Here is a 19,901-nt window from a genome sequence, read left to right on the forward strand (position 1 = left end):
GCTGTGCCAGCAAGAACTTCCCTGTTTTTAAGAAATGAGGTTATACGTCTTTTTGTCCGCTGCTGATCAGCTGTGCCAGGCCTGCCTGCAGAGCTAGTTTGGTTGGAGACCTCAGCAGCTATGGCAACTCTGTTCTCTCCGCAAAGAGTACATATCTTTTGGCACAGACATGTGGCTGTTGATCCCCAAAGCAACTGGGATTAGCCTGGGAGTGTCTGGGGGCAGGCAGCATATACGGGAGGCAGTCTTGTCTGATGAGCAAGGCACTGCTCTCTGGAATAGACATATAAAATGAAACCCCAAATTTGTCATAAAACCTTTTGAGTCCTACAGATGAAAAACATCACATAAGCTAAGTTAAGATAATTTTTAAGCCCCGTGTGGGTCTGGAGGCCACTCGCAGGCTGCTCATGTTGGTTTGTGTTAGCTTCAGACCCCGTGGAAGTGATGCCCTGCCCTGGTGGCAGGGGAGTTTATTGTAAGCGCTGGACACGGGCGTGCTCTGTGCAAAGAGGCACCTCTCCCGCTTCAGCTGGTCCTCCACTGTGTCAGCACGGGTTGGAGGCTGGGTTGGAGGCTGCGTGGGGGCACGTGTGCTCATGTTAACTCAGCGCTGGCCAATTCAATGACTTAACTAGCTAAGGATAAGGGAACTTAAGTGAGGAAAGGGATCACCGTCTGTTCGGAGAGGAAAAGTGCAGCCTGCCGGAGTGTCCCGCAGCATGCCGTCTGTGGTCCTAAACCTGCTGGTAACTAAAGCAGGGTATGTCATACATAGCAGGAACACTTTAGTTGGGGCCACACTGTTAGCATCTACTTTGCTCTGGGAATGTTAGTCGTGGGAAGAGTTGAAACACCTGGTGAGAAGTCATAGAGAAATGTTTGCTTTTTCTCCTGCTCCGATTACCTTTGATAGGAAGGTTTTGCAACAGAGTGACTCTAAGACTTGTGTCTGGGAGCTAAAGGATGACAAGGATAAATTTAAAGAAAATTTAAATTCTTTTAATCTGATTTTTTATTTTAATTTCCCCTTTTTTCCCCTGGTTAAACAAGTTAACGCGCTCTGATATTTTTATCTACAGCAATAACATGAACAGTGATCATTGCCAATCCCTGTAATTATTATTTTGTGATCCTTTGGGAGCCTGCTGTACCGAGGCATTCTCTTCCCGTTGCTTCAGCACCTGGGAATTCAGGCTCCAATGATATTTTCCAGCAGATGTGACTATCAGGGCTTGTTTATTTTTAGCTGGGGATTGTGCACCTTGATCTCGGTGGGAAGCTTCCTGTCCTCATTGTCTTTTACAGCCGGTTGTAAAGGCAAGTGGCTTATAATGACCTACCCTTACTTCCCCTTGCTGGTTCCAAAAGACACAGGAATGTCATCATCACATGTTATAATTTACTCAGGGACTTTCCGATGAGGACCTCACAGGTTTAACCTTTCCAAAAGCTGTGTTTATTCAAGAGGGTAATAGTGCTGGTAGCTTGAATGTTGAGGCTAGGAAGTTACCAGATTGTAACTGATAAGTTCATTGATTTTTGTCCACTGAACAGTTTTTACTTTGGGGCAAGCGAATCTCTGTTTTTCAGTGAGATACATATTTTGATCACCTAATTCCATTATAACAAAATTTCAGGGGAAAACCATTTTTATTTTTAATGTTACATACTAAAGTATGTGAAGTTCTAATTTTTCTTAAACTAATTTTACATGGCAGAGAAGGGAGGAAGCATTTCAGAAATGGTTTGTTTCTCCACTATAAATGTCAAAAGGTACTTGTTCTAAAAACATACCTTAAAGCATTCTAAAACTTTAAGCCTCATTTGTGTGTGTGCGTTTGTGCATGTTTTTGTGTTGGTGCTCCTGCACATATTTGCCTGTGTATATTGTGTGTGTGGTTTTTTAGACTGGTGTGACATGAATGTACAAAAGCCTTGCGTATAGCGTTGTAACAGACAGTTTTGCTCTTTATAAATACCTTAAAAATATATATAATGCATGATATAGAAGCAAACCGAGCTGTGCGTTGTTGCTGAAAGTGATACACTCAATTTTTGTTACAGAAAAAAGCATTCAGCAGGAGAGTTCTGATTTCAAGATCAGTACTTTCTTTTGCCTGTGTGAATGTTACGGTTGTGATGCTATTTTGTCTGTTTCCTGTTATATGAAAAACAGTTTAAGAAGCAGATTTCCATCTATTATATTCTTTAGAAAACAGACATGGTGATCCACCTGATGGTTGGGTTTAATATGTAGGGGGTTTGGAATAAAGCCCAAACTTGTGATTCATTTCATCTTGATCACATAACTTGTTTTGCCGTTATAGGGAAAAGAATGTTTGCTTCCTAAATATTCCATGTGGTAGACAGCGGAAACTACATGCACACTACCTATCCCCCAGGATTTTTTTTCCCCTTTAACAATATACACCTTATATTTTTGGCAACTATTTTGAAATTTGGAAGAGGGACATGATACAAGGATCCCCTTGTAGTATTCTTCTGTTAATATGGAAAAATAAAATAGTAATTTCTTTTTCTTCGCAAGGTAAGCAATTAACATGGGAGTGGTACGGCTGTTGATGCCTGCCATGTGATATTGATTCTTCGGTAACACTGTGGGAAGAAATCACCCACCTAATTCTTCAGGATTGTTGTGGAAGAACGTGAGGAACACATGAGACTATGGCTCTGCCCTGATTATTATTGCAGAAGAGGCTTAAAGCTTGCTTAGCGTTTGCTTTGCAGGCAGCAGACAGGATGGGAAGAGCACTTTTTCTAATTGTTTCGGTACTTGTTTTGCCATTGTATTGCACTGCGTGCTGATAATCTTGTTAGTTGCATTTTCGGGAAGAGTTCTCAGAGACCCTCACTTTTCCTTGGTATTCTTAAAAGTAAACAATGTCTTTTGCTGTCTTGTAAACGCCTGTCCCAGGAGTACCTTTAGTGAGTTGTTATGACTCCCAGCGTACATATGATTTCTGAGAATATCCTGCAAAGTTTTGTTGCTTTCCTAATTGCTATTTCACAAACATCACCAATTCAGACCTCCCAAAATATCTGCAGTGTTTTTTATTAGAGCAGAAGGTTGTACAGAAGCTTCTCTTGTCCCAGAATAGTCTTGTCTCAGTTAGGCCATCCTTCCCATCCCGGACTAGGAGATGTCATACCTAAACTGCATTCTGTTGTCAATGTGGGTGTTGCAGAACTTTTGATTATGTAAAAAATGTCAGTCTTTTATACCATGGAAAAAATTGTTCAATATTTTCCAGTACTGTAAATACTGAGATATATTTTTTTTTATTTTGCATTTGTTCCAAGAGTCACCTTTTTAACAGTTTAGTCAATTTTGAGGACATAAATAATGATTTCAATTACGTATCCTACTTCTTGAATGCAATTTGGCTTAGTCACACGTCAAGGATGGAATTCTGTATAACCAAGGACTCGTGTATCAATCCTGCTATTTTTCTGAATACTCACTTCCAGGTGTGAGAAACTACATGAAATATGTACTTGGGAACAAACTGCTTAAACTACAGTTTTCCCAGTAGCATCTTAAGTGTGTAGTAATACTGCTGTATTTATCCTTGGCTGCTACTCTTCTCACTGAACTCTGTACGTGTTTGCTTCTTTAGCTGTACAGTGCAAGCCAGATTACCAAGCAGGCTAAGTCCTTACTCCCTTTTGGGTGTGGAGAAGCTGATGGGAGACCTGCCCAAGGGCCTCACTTTAGGGTGTTGGAAGAAAAAGATATTTTTCATGAACACCGTTAACGGCTCGGCGTCCAAAAAGCTCCGCATGTGCTTTTGTGTTTCTCTTCTCATCGGCATGAGGACTGCGGGGACATACTGGATGTGCTCTGTTTTTTTCCACCTGCCTTTTACAGTGTTAAAATTGGTAGACTCAAAACTCAAGTAACTTGTAAAAGAAGGATTCCTCTGAGGTGGTTGTTCTTCTGTTTAAAGTAGTATTGCTGGTGGAAGAATATGTGCAACTTCTACCCCCTCCCAGACCTCTTGTAGTTAACATTTGCCAGAATAACGATAAGAGGTGAGCATAAGAGAAAATTTTTGGTGTAAAAGCAGTAAGATATTTCTGGGGACCTGGTAGGCTGGTACAGAGAGCTCCCTGTTTTGTTCTTAAACCACTTGTGTGCACTCCTGGTACCGACCTGAAAAAAACCCTCCCAGCATGTACCTACAAAGCTCTGTTGAGTGGCACATCCTGACATGTGAAAGGAGAAGTGGTGAGGCTGAGCTACCTGAAAGAATGGTTTGGCATTCCTGTGGCTGAGAGGAACTGCTTTTGAGGAAAGAAAGACGATGGGGAGGAGCCTAGGCAGTGATGAGTGTGCGTGGGGGGGTCAGGGAGGTAGGCTGGAGCTGAAAAGACCACATCTGTGTTTTTCCAGGTGTCCCTTTTGTAATCTTTCATTATTTTTTTTTAGAAGAAAAGAGGCAGCAAATCCAGTCATTCAGAAAAATAAGTGACAACAAGAGAGAGAAACCAGACTTGTGCTGTGCTTTCATTAACCGTTTTACTGCAGTTATTGCGAGTGGTGCCTCATTTTATAATGCTTTCTCAATTACAGTGTCTCCCACATGCTCATTGCCCCTCATTTTATTTCCCATTACTTTATTGCTTTGTTTAATCCTTTATAACGTGTATGACCCACTTTAGGGTTGCTTGCAAAGTTCAAGCTGCTGTTGAGATATTCTTGCTTGAAATAAATTAAATGGTTCCAAATTGTCTGTGTTTACTGTGACAAAAAAAAGCTCACCACTTTTAAAGCTTCATATTGTGCCAGAAATGAGTGACTTCTTCACTGATCAAACAGGGCTTCCAGAATTGGCGCTTGCCTTCTGCCTAAATGATTCAGGAGGCCCCCTCCACGCTTGAAACATATATAAATGATGAAAACAATTAAATGTGTACATATTTTACAAGATTTAACTTGACAAGCCTGAATAAACTAGCTTCTGCCCTGCACCTTTGTTCTTGCCCTAGGTCTTTCTGTGTACTTGTGATAGACTTTCAACTCAGTCAAAAAAATTCTTCATAACCAAAAGACTTGGCATCAGAATTAAAACACAACTGTTTAAAGAATTGCTCATACCTTTCCCATTACTTTGGCAATATGACAATTACAGGTAGAAAAATTAAGCCACAAAATTCTTCAGAGCCCCTTTTGTTGCGATTGTTCAGCGTACGTATCTTCACGAAAGGATGTGCTTCAAAACAACTTGCTGAAGAGAAGAAAGTTGAGTGTGTGGTTCATTAAAAATCTGTGTGTTTTTTAGGTTAAGTTTGCATCTTTACTTTGCATTGTTTCAAGGTGAGTTTCAGTTATAAACAGTAAATCTGTCTGGAAGTCTGCACTGGTATAACTTGCAGGCTAGGTGTAGTTGTTGGCAAGAACTCCCATTTTGTTATCTCGCTAAATTTATTTTCATTTTGATTTTATATGATTCCTGATTACCCCAAATATATTTATATATGGATGCTTAAGTTCAAAATATTACAGTTGGTGATTTCAGAAAGGCAAATACTATGCTGAGAATGTTTATTCAAACTTTTGCAATGAAAGCAAATGAGAATATTTCAACGGTGCCTGGCCTTGCAAACGTGTCTTTTTCTCTGTTTTCCTTGAAAGGTTACATTTAGTTCCATGTTGCTGGCCTTTTGACTTTGGGTTTTTCAGTATGTAATTCCAATATCTTTTTTTGAACTGTTTTGCGTGTGAACCTGTTCAAGATGCTTTGATCATCAATGCAGATTAATACATTGATTTGTATACATTGATTTCACCATTCAGCTTCCTGAACTGGTGAAAAAGAAAAGCCTAGTGACTCTCAGTGATATATAAGTTGTTTACATCTGAGTTTACAGCTATTTCAGCTTTCTGATAACAGCTTACTGGTAGATTGTCAAGATGGCAGTGACCTCCAAAATGTCTTAACATTGAATTTATTGCCAGCTTTAGCTCCTGGCAGTAGCAATGATGAAAAGTCCTTTCTGGTTGCAAGGTAGTAGCTAGGTTACGCTACAATTAATTTGGGACTTTGAAGCATGATGTTTCTATCCTAATTCACATATTTCCTGTTTATTTTAAATAGAATAAAAGAAGACATAACTTTTCTTTCCCATTCCCAAGAATGTTCTTTATTAGGTTAGTGTGGTGGCTTAATGATACCCTCATTCACTTATGTAAAAAGCAGTGTGTGCTTGGTGTGAAGCTCAGAGGAACAACTCCGCTGCAGCTGAACTGATTTATATTGTTGGATGGACATGTAATGCATCAGTCCAGCAAAAGCACAGGTTCATGCCAGCTTTTCTTCCTTCCCCTCCCTGTCAACTTTTGCTGTTAAATGGAGGGCTCTTAGTGGCTGTGAAGCATCATTTTAAGCATCAGAACTATGTACCTACTTGGTATATATGCGCACACACTCAAGTCAAGTAATATAAAGGTGTTAGGAAGAAGCCTGGTGGTGTTTGTTTATATTTCTAAATGATGCTCTGAGCTTCCCCACAAGTTATGGTTGCCTTTCTGGTTGTTATGGTTTAATAGCTTATTGAAAGATAAAGGGACTCCATTGCCAGAATCAAGGTTTATCTGGTATGAAGGATGTTATTATTTAGTATAAAATGATATATACAAATACCTTCTATATAATTCAGTAGTGCATCCTGAAATTTAGAAATGGTATTTGTAGGTATGTAATACAGCAAAGAAATACTTTATGCACAAATATATATATTCAGAATTTAAAATCAGCTAATGCATTATTTTGTTTGTCTTCATGGAATTATTGAATAGAGCGGGAGCTAACATGCTTGGGGATGTGTTGAAAGAAAAATCTTCACTCGAATTGCTGGTAGGGCAAGAATTGTTGCCTTTCCCCCAGCCACCCTCCATGTCCCCTTCTTTTAACTCAGGTGTCTTTGTAGCAAGGAGGTTTTTAAAACAGTTTTTTTTAAGAGATCATAATTCAAAAGTTGTCATGTGCCTCTTTGTCTCATTAACCTGTAGTGCATGATCTGAGCTGCAAAACTGACAAAACCATCTTGGTAAAAGTACATTAAAGGATTCCCATCTGACTTTTTATTCATGTATTGTGTTCTTTATTATTTGATGACAGACTAGGAGGTACCCAGTGTTTTAAAGGGTATAATAATTTGGAGGAAAACTTGTCTTTAAAAAAAAAAAAAAAAAAGGTTGTTGTTATGATTGTAAAGAAACCTGAGACATGAAGTTATGTAAGTTGCAAATAGTATTGAGCTCAGTTTACAGCATATCTCTATGTGATGCTTCTACCTCTCATTTGAGTGTAAACTAGTATTACCTGCCAACAGGTTGTTATTCTGTCTATTTTGCCTATAACTATTATGATGGGGAGCAGGTGGGGGAAGCCAGCTTTGGTCACGACCCAAAATCTGATGAACATAGTGGAAAGATTTTCATTTATTGTGCTTGAGGTCAGATCCTTGGAGTATGAAAAAATCCGAGAGTTTGAAAAAGAACAGCTTTCTGTTACTTGTTTGATTAGTGTGTGAAATTATAGCTTAATTCAAAGTGGTTTAACCCTGAGTAAAGAGAAATAATTTTGACTTTTTTCATAAATGAAGGATTTATTGAGTAATCATGATACAAAAAGTTTTGTATTTCAAGACTTAAAATACAGTCTTACACTGATGGCAATTTTGTATTTTAAGGTATTCATTTGAAAGAAACTGAGCATGCATTAATACTTGAGGCTATGATTGCATGTTTGCTAGCAGTTTGTTGCTGCCCCCTGCTCTGTGTGGTAGTAACATGCAATGAGGAATTCAGCTAAAAAAAGAGCTTAGCAAAAATAAGCGTAACTTCCATTTCCCTGGTTTTGGTACACACAGGTGCTTATGACAGCAGAGGGCTGGGGGGGATGTGGTGGTAAGAATGCCTGGTCAGGAGGGGAGCAGCAGCAGCAGCAGTTTCCTGAGCTGGCACTGCAGCTGGTAAGGTACCCGCCACACTGTGTGTGGTGCACAACAGGTCTGCTGATTTATCAGGTTATTTTAAAATCTTGGGAGCATTAAAAGTAACTAGGCTAAGGATTCGTCTAGTCCCATTTCTGGGCTCTAGTAGTTGCCAAAGAATAGGTGTATAAGAAAGAATACAAGAATTACTTACATTCCCAATTTGCTCCTCCTTGCATGTACAGAGCACCAGCATGTTTATCAGGAATATAATCTACGGGTTTTTTTTCTCTCTCATGTATGAGAGTAATTGCCACAATGTATGCAACCAAATGGTATATTTACTGAGAGAACTGCAAAACAAAAAACCCAGTGGCAGTAGAGCTTTCCACTAAAACTGTTTAAAGTATCATCGGACAGCACTGATACAATTTTAGCGTTTGCCCATAAAAATGCAAAGTCACAACTACTACTTACTGTTTTACAATTATGCCTATTTTTCCTTTGTAAGCATTGTCTTTTACAATTTTGTTTTCAAATATTGTTGGATCAGTTCCACTAATAAAGGTGCCTCCAGGATATTTGCAGCTAGTTAGGAGGTGTTCAGGATACCAATCCAGCGCTAAATAAGAAACTATTTGTTACTTTTTTCTATGCAGCAGTAACAAGTTTTAACATTAAAGCATTATGGTATCTGATTGCCTACAGGAAAGGGATATAATATTCACTTAGCAGCCAATGAATGAATGATTAAAATCTTAAAAGCATTTAATAAGATTGAAACACAGAGCAGGGCTGTTCTCTGGTGTAAAGTTACAGAAGAGGTTCACTGGGTCAGAGAAAGAGTACAGGAGACTGAATTTTTTTTTTTTTTAAATAGTAGTGTTACTTTTGCTGTCAAGTCAAGACAGCTCTGAGGGGAAAACCATAGAAAAGTAGTGGTATGTTAAAAACTGCACAAAACAAACCAAAAGAATTGGTTCCACACCTGTAATATGGGAGGGGGGGAAGAAAGCATTAAGATACTAAGACGTGCATACACTTTCTATCCTGACCATTAGTTAAATCTTGCCTACCAGCCTCACACACACTCTCATACCCTTGCTACCCAAACGCTCAGAAGACTTTGTAATAAAAAAGAAAACCAAGTGGGCTGGAAACTGGTGTCCCAAGTGCTTTGGCAGGAAGGGTGCATGGCAGCAGGGCAAGGCTGTTCCCATCTGTCTCTTACCTCTCATGCCTTTGGTGAGACTGTAAATATTTCTTCTTCATTAATGAAACAGGACCTGTGTAGTCCCAGGAATATCATATTCTGGCCTTAACAGTTAGCGTAACGTAAGCAGAATCTGAGTTAAGGTAAGTGCTCAGTTGAAGGTGTTAGTTGAGCACACGGACAGACTTGTTGCCTGGGACAAGCCCTTTAGAGTGTGACAGCTGCGTCGTGCTTGCTTGCTTCTTCTCTCTTCAATACAATGCATTTCCTAAGCGCTGCTGCACGTAGTGGAAAAACCTCTTGAAAGGATGAAGTAGCCTACATTTTCACACTTCTTTCTTCTCGACTTAGCAACAGACTTTAGAAGACGCCTATTCAAATGAGCAGAGATTTAGTTGTAATAGTTGCATTTTGTAAATCATTGTTGAAGCATAGCTGCCTCCAAGTAGCTGATGAAAGAAAACAGGCGTCATAACAATGATAGTAAAGGATGCAGCTAAGGAATACCGTTCTACATTGCATTTAGAAAAAAAAAAGTAGCACATGTTCAGCATTTTTACAGGCTCCTCCCCCCTGCTTTAAAATGAATTTGAAAATGACAGGCTGTTTATTAATGACATCTGAACTCTTTGGTAGATCAATATATTGAAAGTGGTTTGTGGTATTTTGTGCATTTGAGTTTGGTGAGACTGATTCACATCTCTGTTGAAGATGAGAGCTTGTAATTGGTTCTGTAAGGACGTTAAGCTTGCCAGAGTCCTGCTGAACCATTTCTCGTGAGCAAGGAGAGCGCCCCAGTGAGCGGTGTGCCCTGCGTAGCCACGGTCTGCACCACCTGCTTTCTCAGGTCTCCGGGGTAAGGAGCCAGACTGAGACACACCACAAATGAAATAGGGAGAAGAGGGGACTCTGAAAAGGTGAAATTATCTCCATTCAGTCCTCTCTAGCTTGAAGAAATTTTGCGTCTGTTGAGTAAGTGATATTGGAAGTGCAGCTCCAGGACTAGGGAGATGTATCTCTGCATCTGAGAACAGCAGTTATTTTCCTGGAATTATTCGTCTCCACCTTCACTCTAATGCCTACAGGTAGAGAAATCAGGGCTGTGCAGTTTGAAGTCAGAAGGTTTCCAGGAACACTGAAAAGCCTTTGAAATACCATGGTCTTAATCTGAAAGCACTATTAAATTAGATACACAGTAGGTAGGGTTTTTTTTCCTAAGGACCCTAAACTGTTTCGTTTTTCCTCCGTTTTGGTCTTTCTGCCTTACAAAACTTGCATTTTGAGTGGAGAAAATTGGATTTGGGTGGAGTAGTTTAAATTATTATTTTTTTTCCTAAATGACTTGATCAGATGGGGTAATTGTGGGTGCAGGGGGCTGCGGTCCTGGTGGGCACGGCAGCCAGGGCGAGTGGGCAGCCACAGGCTTTTCAGTCCATCTTGCCTCCCCGTCTTCTGTAGCGTAACATTGATTTTTAACTTAAAGAAAATAGCTTACTGAGATAAGAATCTTAATCATGTCGATAAAATAACAACAAAAAAAAAAGGGGGAGGGGGGAGGGGGGGGGGAGAAGGAAAGGCTGGGCTAACAGGTTTCTCCAAGCCAGAAGCCTGTGAGGTATTAGAAATATGTTTTTCCTTCTGTCCGTCTGTCTCCCTGGCCCTTGCTCACCCTAAGGAGAGCATCCTTGCTCTCCCTTTCCCCATCAGCAGTCGTGGCGGCAGTCGGTCTGCCCGGGAAGGGAGCTGAGGCTCTGGAGGTCTCCCTTGAGACCCCCAAATATCAGTAATTCGCCCCCTGCCCGCTCTGTTTGTTCAGGCCATGGAGCGCCTGCTTCGCCTGATGGCGTTGCCAGGAGGAAGCCCCAGGCTTTCGCCCGGTGGTGCCTGCGGCTGGCTGGGTTTAGCCTTGGTACGCGCTCCGTGCCATGTGTGCGTGTGGGGAAGGGAAGAGCTTCCAGACTTTTCTTTAAAGCACGGCATAAATCCCGAGGGAGGGCAGAGGAGGGTGCCCGGTGGGACCCCGGCAGAAGCTGAGTTGCTGGCCCGGGCCTGGGCCTGGTGCTGGAGGAGCCCTTACCCCCGGGAGGGGACGGCACCCCCGGGGCACGCTGCTGGTGCCGGCGCTGCTCCTGGGAGGGGGGTTACCCGTCTCCCCTGAACCGAGCGGGCTGGCAGTCACCCAGGCGGTGCCAGCTTGTGCGGCGGCCAGAACTCTCTTTGTCCCCCCATACGTTTGTCATGAGTTGCGGGCGGATTTTTTGGCAGCTTTGAGAGCAGCTCTGTGACAAACGGTGTCTGTGTGAAGTTCAGCGGTGCGGGCCCCAGACAGGCTCACCTGGATGATGGCTTGGAAGGCGGCTTCTTTCACTGGAAAGCGTTAATTTTTCTTACCTGTACTTAGATTCCGCCCCAGAGATGATGATTTAGTACTGGATGCATTGATGCAGTACCTCATGTTTTAGAAGTCCTCAGTATGAAATGAAGCTTCATTATGCTTTTGTTAGGTGCTACTGCAAGTGTATGTCGCTGTGCAGTTATTTCTACAAGGTTCTGTTGCTTCTCGATAGATGGAAAAGCACAAGTATGGCTTGTAATGTTATACTCTCAGTTATAAACTAGCACTTAAACAAAAGCTTTGCATTTTAATCTCACTAATTTAACCGAGAATGTTCTCAGTAATCTGGACTTCATTCTCAATAACTCTGTTTTAGATTAAAATTAATTACTTGTACCAATATTAATTGGCAAGGAATCTGATCGGTATCAGCAAGTCGTGAAGGTATTTCTTCATCTGATTGCTCAATCTCAGTGATTCCATATTTTCTCATCATGGACGTGATTATTTTTCTTTTGCTCTTTTCGTACTTCTTGCTTAATTTGTTGGGTAATGCCTATCTGCATAGATCACAAAATGAAAGGACGTCAGGTGGGGTTATATTTCAAGGTCTGTTTCTCAACTTGTATGATTTTGCTGGTAGAAACAAATTGATTTTTTTCTACCTTCCATTACTCCATCTATAAAATGGAAGTTCTGATGTTTTTAGAAATACTTTTGCTTCTTGGAAACGTTGATACTTATGCTTAGAGAACTGAAGTTGCTTGTTTTTAATTAGTGGGGGAACATGAAGTGGCATACTTGCTTTGTTTTTATACTTTTGCCGTAGGAAAAAGGCATAACACAGGTATTAAAGGGCTGCAAAAATCTCAGAAATGCAGATTCTGGTTAGGCTTTTAATACCTAGCATACAGGAGAGAACTACACATTATTTCATTTTGAAATATTATAGTTGGGCAGAAACTGTAATTTTTCATTATTTACCAAGTGGTAATGTCTTTGGACTTGATTTGAGGACTCAAGCCCATTTCTCAGAGGCAAAGCGCCAATAAGGTTTCTGACCAAAAGGACCGATAATCTCAGTACCAGACTAGAGGCAACAAATGACTACAGGCAAAAAGGTGAAAACAGCAGAGCAACAAAGACATCGTACACTGGCCTCAGCATGTTAAGGAGCCAAATTTTGTAAAGATTGTGGGATTTAATGTGAATGTATTTCCTAGCTATGAAGAGTCTGAAGAAGTGCAGATAACACATGCAGAATAAAGATTATTGGCAAAAAATGCTCAGAAGTCCAAGTGTTGGAGGCGATGTAACATGTTTTAGATTTTGCTTTGTGTATGTTTGTTTTTAAGTACACCAGGCATCCAATGAGTCAGTAATGGAGGACGTCATTATGGGCTGAGGTGAAGCAGGAGTCAGTATTTTGATAATGAGCGAATCTATTTTGAAATATTTTGCAGAAAGAACGTGTGAAGTTTAGATCTCATGTGAAGTGTGAAGAACTCGGGGAAAAAGGCTGTCAGAGGTGATCAGGTTATGATCTTGATTGACAGGATAACTTTCTCATTCTCAATGAGTGGTAAAAGCGATGGAGGTAAACCAGCTGCTGTACCCATGTCATTCCCAAGCTGACTGTGGCTCTGTGCAAGGATTTTTTGAGTTGTTGCTCAATAAGTTTGAAGAAGAGAGTGAAAAAAATGCAACAGAGAAAATCTGAGTATTCAATATGAAAATGGTAGTTGTATTTATGTTTATGGTTGAGCATGATGAAAGACAGCTTGTGAGGGGAGAAAAGTAACAAAGGCAGTGAGCCACAAGACACACACACACACACCAGGAAATCAAAATGTAGGAAACTGGTGGAAGGGATGCCTACGGCCAAGTTTTGGGAAGACCATGCATACCTGTATCGATGTCAGGTGACGTTGTTGGAAGATGGGGAAAAATAGTCTGAATATTGGTGAGGAGCATGATATCAGAGAACATGTTTGAAAGAGGCTGAGGTGGAAAATGTCGATTAGAGACAGTCTGGGATGAGAACTGGAAGAATCTAGAGGTGGGAAGAGGCTTGGGATTGGGGCAGAGGGATAAAGTGTATGATTTCTAGGGAGGTAGAAACTCTGTTTTGTGGAATCAGAGCGTCAGAGAATCCAAACGGCTGAGGACAGGACAGCTGTGGATTTGAAGGACCTAAGCAGATAAGTTGGATGAGTCCAGAGGGACAAGTATAGGAGTGTAAAGGAGAATGAAGAGGCTGGGTGAGAACAGGGGAACTACAGCTGGCACAGAAATGCAAGCAAAAAGACTTGTAGTTAAAAGTGATGTGGAAAATGGAAAGATGAAGGTATTATGTTTTGATAATTTCTATGGGAAGAAGTTTTCTAGATTGATTGTGGGAAGGAAGTGGAGGCAAGGAGGAGCACTGAATGAAGACTTGGTAAAAGGTTCTTAGGATTTGGGGAGTTGTTTTCACTGAGGTTGGAGGAAACAGAGCTGACTTAGCTCGGAATGTGGAAAAATTAAAAGGGAGAATGAACTTGCAGTGGAGGACATCAGCCAGATCTTGAGATTTCCAGAAAAGATGATCCATAGCACAAGAACAAGAGCAGAGGAAATGGGTGTTGATCTCGTTGGGAGCATGCAAGTTGCATGCCAGATGTTTGGTTATCAGTTTGTCAGTGAATATAGATAGTGCTTCTTATTTCACTGTTTAAAGAATTGCTGCTCTGAAAAAGCCTCAAACATGTTGTCCTCTTACAAAAAGTTATTCTTGTCGTAACATGCTGTAAGTTGGCAGGAGAAAGTGTGACTGTTCCTGCACTGTCTGGAATTTGGACAGTTTTTGGCTGTAACCTCTCAAATAAAGGTAACAATAACAAGAAGTCATTGCTTTGTTTTTTTTAAAACTATAAATTACAGACTTTGGTTTGTACTGTCAGGAATTTAGAGCTGGAAGCTAGTTTCTGCCACCTCGTTCCATTTATGCTTTGAGTCTTATTTGATGAGTAATAGAAAGAACAGGCATTCAAAGCAAAGCAGAATCAAGTATCGGGAGAGAGATTTTTGGAATTCACGGCAAGACTGAGGCAAGAAGAAATGTAGATGAGCATACTTTGAGGAGTTGTGCTCAGAACCTGGCTGTTATATAAACCATCAAAATCACAAAATTTATCTCTGGGGATGATATACTGAGCTTGCTGATTACTGGTTGGTGGGAACAATAATAGTTTTTACTCCCTCTCACACTTACAGTCTACTAGAATTTTAGAAGTCCACCTACTCGTAGGCAGTGCAAGAAGTAAAATGGGACTGGGTAATATATATTTCCATGAAAAATACTTGTGTGGGTATGCAGATAGGTTGTTTATTGACTCTCAGTAGCTATTGCGGATCTACTTGAATATTGATTTAAGTGAGGGAAAAACAAGGGTTTACCGAGGGACAATGTAAAAATCTCTTAAAGTGTTTAAAACACTTCGGACCATAATCAAACCTAGACTTCCTGTACAAATCGCTTCTGTCTCATGGAGAGCTTTTTTTTTCTGATGGAAACAGGATTTTTGGGAAATGCTCAGGCATACTGGGTGACATACTCCACTGCTTTTTGAGTTTCAAACTGGTGTGCTTGAGCTTTCAAGTATTCTTGTTTTATTTTTTCTCTGCCCAGTTCATCCTTGCAGAAATCACAGAGCACGTAAAAGCCTTTTCATCCTACTCATCTTCAGCTAGTATCTTGGCAAAAAAAAAGAAAAGATTCTCTATAGCTAGTTTGGGAGAGGGACCAGCGTTTACTTTTAACATAGGATCTGCAGCCGTGAGCAGCAACATGACCTGCACTTGAGCTGGAGCTCAAATTTACAGGGACGTGTTGCTCAAGCCACTTGGGCTTGCGGCGGAGCTTGCATCCCCACCTCTGCTGGGATTCCTTTGGTCGAGTCTCGTGCCAAAGCCCAAATCACCTGAATCAGATGGTAGCTGGAGCTGGTGTGTGTAAGTTTCAGGGAAATACGTGTTTTCTGTGATAAAGGTATGTCTTTTTTCTGTGATAGAGATCAAAGTTGGCCAGCAGTGTTGTGCTATTACACAAACTGCTCACCAACAGCTTGTTACTAAGCCAGCCACTGCAGCTTGCTTTTTCCACGTTGATGTTTTACTGCAGAGCTAGAGTTGCTCTTGATTGATCTGTGGCAGTGATATAGAAGTTTATAAGAACTTAGGAATTGCTGGAGGCCTAGGATTAAAAAGCTGCACACATGTAAAACTAGAAGCAAAAAAACTGTATGCTAATTCTAATTTGAACACAGACTTCCTAGGAAGGATGCTTCTGACAAACCACTAAAAGTCTGTGCTCTCCAGTTCCCACACTTGCAAAACTGTGATGTGCCTTGTTTTGCAGAGATGTTAGAAACATAAACTGTTGCTGTTAATATTACAATATTTTGAAGATGTAGAGTTGTAAGTTATTAGTCTTACTGTCTGATACTGTTTTGCACCATCCCTCTTATCAGTGTTTTTATGCATAATGTTGGTTATTGTAGCTAAGTGCAGCAAGGTTAATAGAAATACTACAGAAAAGGAAATTGTTTGATCCTTTTATAGTCCTGGGTGCAACTTTTTCATCTTCTAATTTTGTTTCACCTGTGAAGTAGCTTGCCCGACAGAAAACCAGCTCCAAAATGGCACTTTGAGGTTAGGCGCCAACCTCAAGTCCTTGTCAGTGCTCAGAATTTAAGGCAGGGGTTGGGGCATAGCATGAGGACGCAGGGTACTGAGAGCTCCTCACGTAGTTTCTAGAGGCACAAATACTGGGGGGGGGGGGGGGGGGTTTGCCTTTTTGCCTCTCTGCTCCTCCCTCCCCTAAAGGAAACATTTCCTGCTGATTTGCTTTCCCAGAAATACCACATTTCTTTTTGTTTTGTGTGAAGTTACAAATGAAAGTGATTTTTTAAATTTTTTTTTTTTTAATTGTTTTTTTTGTTAATGTCAAGGGTCTGGCTTTCACACCCCCTCCCTTTCCAAGTTCAGGCCTGCACTCTGTCCGCTGCCTATCTGATTCATTTTAGTTACCTCAGGGATGTGTTTATATAACCTTTTAATACCAAGGACCTGGGTGACCTTGGCATAACACCATGAATCATATATGGGAAATGTAAATACTCTTAGTTCATTTCTTCTTGCTAACTTTATAGTCAGAAAAAGTAATTGTAGAAATCTCATCTCAGGCAGCAGATACACTGCCTGTGTATGTTTTGAGTTGTCTCTGCTGACTTTCCTGACAAAAATGAACGCACAGGGAACTTAATTGGTTCTCAAAACCCAAGCTGATTTTTCAGGCTGATAATTAGTGTGTTTCTGTGAGCATATTTGTAAACACGTTGAAAATAGACTGTGTCTAATTTGGATACTATTGAGACACACAAGACAGGGACATCCCACAGTGTGATTTCATTTATATTTATTTACACAGATTTATAAAACTCATTGAGCATGCATTCAGTGCTCTGGACTCCTGACACGTAAACCTACATGTGCATCACTAATTTATTGCTATTTTATATAAAGGCCTGCTCGGCACATCTTAAATCAGAGCTGCACACCACCTAATAGTAAAACCAACAAGTCTAGAATCACATAAATCTCTCAGCCTCCGTCCATCTCCCCTTTGGAGTTCAACTGCACTTTAAACACAAAGTCATGTGTGGCACATACCTGGATTGCAAGCACTCAGGAATGAGTTATTCCCAAAACAATTTTTGGAAAATTACTTTTCCCGAAATTACTCTTCTTCTTGTCTCTTCCCCCTTGCCCTCCAGCTGATGAAACTTTATTAGTAACTGTGCTGAAGGTGTCCCAGAAAATTGCCTGAGCTGTAGTCATTTCTTTAGGTAATAAAGATATTTTGTATTATATTATTTATTCAGCATGGTATGGTCTCACTGAAGGTGACACTTTCAAAAGTACTTTGCTCAAACTTTTTCAGAGTGGAGGGCCTGACTTGTCACTAGAAGTGAAAAAGAATCAGGTTATTTGGGACTCACACTCCTAAAGTGCCTTGGAAAATTTTGAAATGTGGTATGAAATTTAGATACGCCTTCCCTAGCTGACTTACCTACTCACATTTTGTGATTTATCCTATTTAAACAAACTATGGTCATGATTCAAAAGATCCCTACTAGCTTTTTGGTGGAATGCTTTGGAGAAAATGGTACTTTTTGCTGTTCTATCATAGAATCATTTGGGTGGAAAAGGCCTTTAAATCATCAGGTCCAACCGTTAACCCAGCACTGCCAGGTCCACCACTAAACCACGTCCCTAAGCACCACATCTACTCATTTTTTAAACACTTCCAGGGATGGTGATTCCATTGCTTCCCTGGGCAGCCTGTTCCAATGCTTGACCACCCTTTCAGTGAACAAGTTTTCCTAATATCCAACCTAAACCTCCCCTGGTGCAACTTGAGGCGGTCCTGTTGCTTGTTACCTGGGAGAAGAGACTGACCCCCACCTGTCTACAACCTTTTTTTATCCATTTTATATAATGGATTGTATAATTTTATATGCATTCGTTGTCATATTTTGCCCCGCCTTTGCCTCCCTCCATGTGGGAGGTTCATTTTCCTTGACAGTGCTATGTAGAACATTTCCTGCATGTGACATCCAATAGGCAGTTGAACTGGAACGATTAACAAGTTGGTTTATTAATATGGAAACAGAATTTTTAAAGAGTAGAAAACAAGTAGAGACACTAACACCTATGGGGTCCTTAAAAAGATATTGGAGAGCTAGTTGATTTAGTAAACAAAAGGTCACAGAGCCAAATTCATGGATCCGTGGGAAAAGCAGATGCAGCACCTGTGCATACATGGTTACTGATGGACATCTCTAAATTTCACCATTGGAATGCAGAGACAAAAACAACCTCTTAGGCCGTGCAAGCCACCCCCTTCCTAATGCATGACTGTTCTCTGTGGCTGAAGCGAAGTGGAGGGTAGTGCTGTCAGTGCTTAACACAGAAACTTCCCTAGCATCCAGCAGTGCGTTGGGGATTTAGTCTGGCTGGGCTTGGCACCTCTTCAGAGAGATGACATGCAACAGGTACACGTAATTGGTCTAAGTCACACCCTGCTTGAAGCAAATTTCCGTTACCTTGTATGTTGCAGCTTTGTGCTAGTGTCCTTTTATTTCAGGATGAAAAACCTCTCAGACTTGACCTTTCTAGAGAAACACAAACCCTTGTACGAAACCTGGGAATTGTGAATCCAGGCAAAGACTGAATTAGAGTGCTAAGAACAACTCATCCTATATACAAGAACAAAGTTATCATTATCATGTGGCTAGCTTTCTGTTTTCTAGACTTGCCTATACTTTTTAAGCTTTGCCAAAACTCAAACAATTGTTTTTTAATTTTTCATATGTTTTGCTACAGTTATTTAAAAAATGGGGTGGGTGTGTACAAAAATAGAAGGTGCGTGTGGAAGGAAGGCTTTCCCGTAAAATTTTTATTCTGTGGAAAGGGGTTGTATCATGTCAAAGAAATATTTGGAGATTCCAAATATTTTTTTTTCCTAATGACTTACTTCTTCCAGTTAGACAGCTTGGAATGAAAGACTTACTTAAATCTCTTACCTGTCCTCACATAGTGTGGGCTAATTTTACCTGTGCCTGATACAATGCACAAAGGCAAGATTACCAGTGTTCTGTACAAACATCAATTAGGACTATGTTGTCTGCACAGATGAAGCTGCACAGCAAAGGAAAAGTGTTCTGGTGTATTGCAGAATGTTCTTTCTTCTCTGATACTTTTAACTCTCAGGACTGTGCTGTTTCCCTGAGTAAACTTTTTACTTTTGCTTCTTTTTCCAAGATGATGTGCAAGGGCATGGAAGGATTTAGAAGCAATTGCACCTGATTTTGATTGGAGAACATTTTTTTCAAGCAGCTGATTAATGCACTGAAGCTATCAATAATTAACAATTATTTTTATTAGAATGGAAACTTTTATTTCGTTCATTACTTAATTTGAAATGAGTGGTTCCATCTCTGCTTCACATGCATTTGAAAGCCTTTAGCTTTTTGCATAGCCTGTTACAGTCTCACCTTCTCTGAATTTTTGTTTTCATTTATTTTGTTTGGTAAGACAGAGATTTAAAGCAGGCAGGCGGAGAAAAAGGTTTACAACTGCCAAAACCTGCATGTTGAATTGCACACCCAGGTCCTTGATTTCTACTAGCCAATATAAAGTTAGAGAACAGTATTCTAGGCACTGACAAATCAATCTAAAACATTTTAATAGGCTTAATATTTAATAGGCTTGATTAGTGTTCTGGATTTCTAGGTGCATGAAAAGCCATTAGGTTCCTTGGAAGACCACAGTATAACCACAGAGGTA

General features: G+C 40.5%; 1 protein-coding gene across 3 annotated transcripts in view; it reads left to right on the forward strand.

Annotated features, from left to right (window-relative positions):
• AFG2A (AFG2 AAA ATPase homolog A) overlaps positions 1 to 19,901 on the forward strand; it is a 208,603-nt gene that overhangs the window by 117,045 nt on the left and 71,657 nt on the right. The gene's annotated exons all lie outside the window — the stretch shown is intronic.

The sequence above is a fragment of the Falco peregrinus genome, chromosome 2 (assembly GCF_023634155.1).
Source record: "Falco peregrinus isolate bFalPer1 chromosome 2, bFalPer1.pri, whole genome shotgun sequence".
NCBI lineage: Eukaryota > Metazoa > Chordata > Aves > Falconiformes > Falconidae > Falco > Falco peregrinus.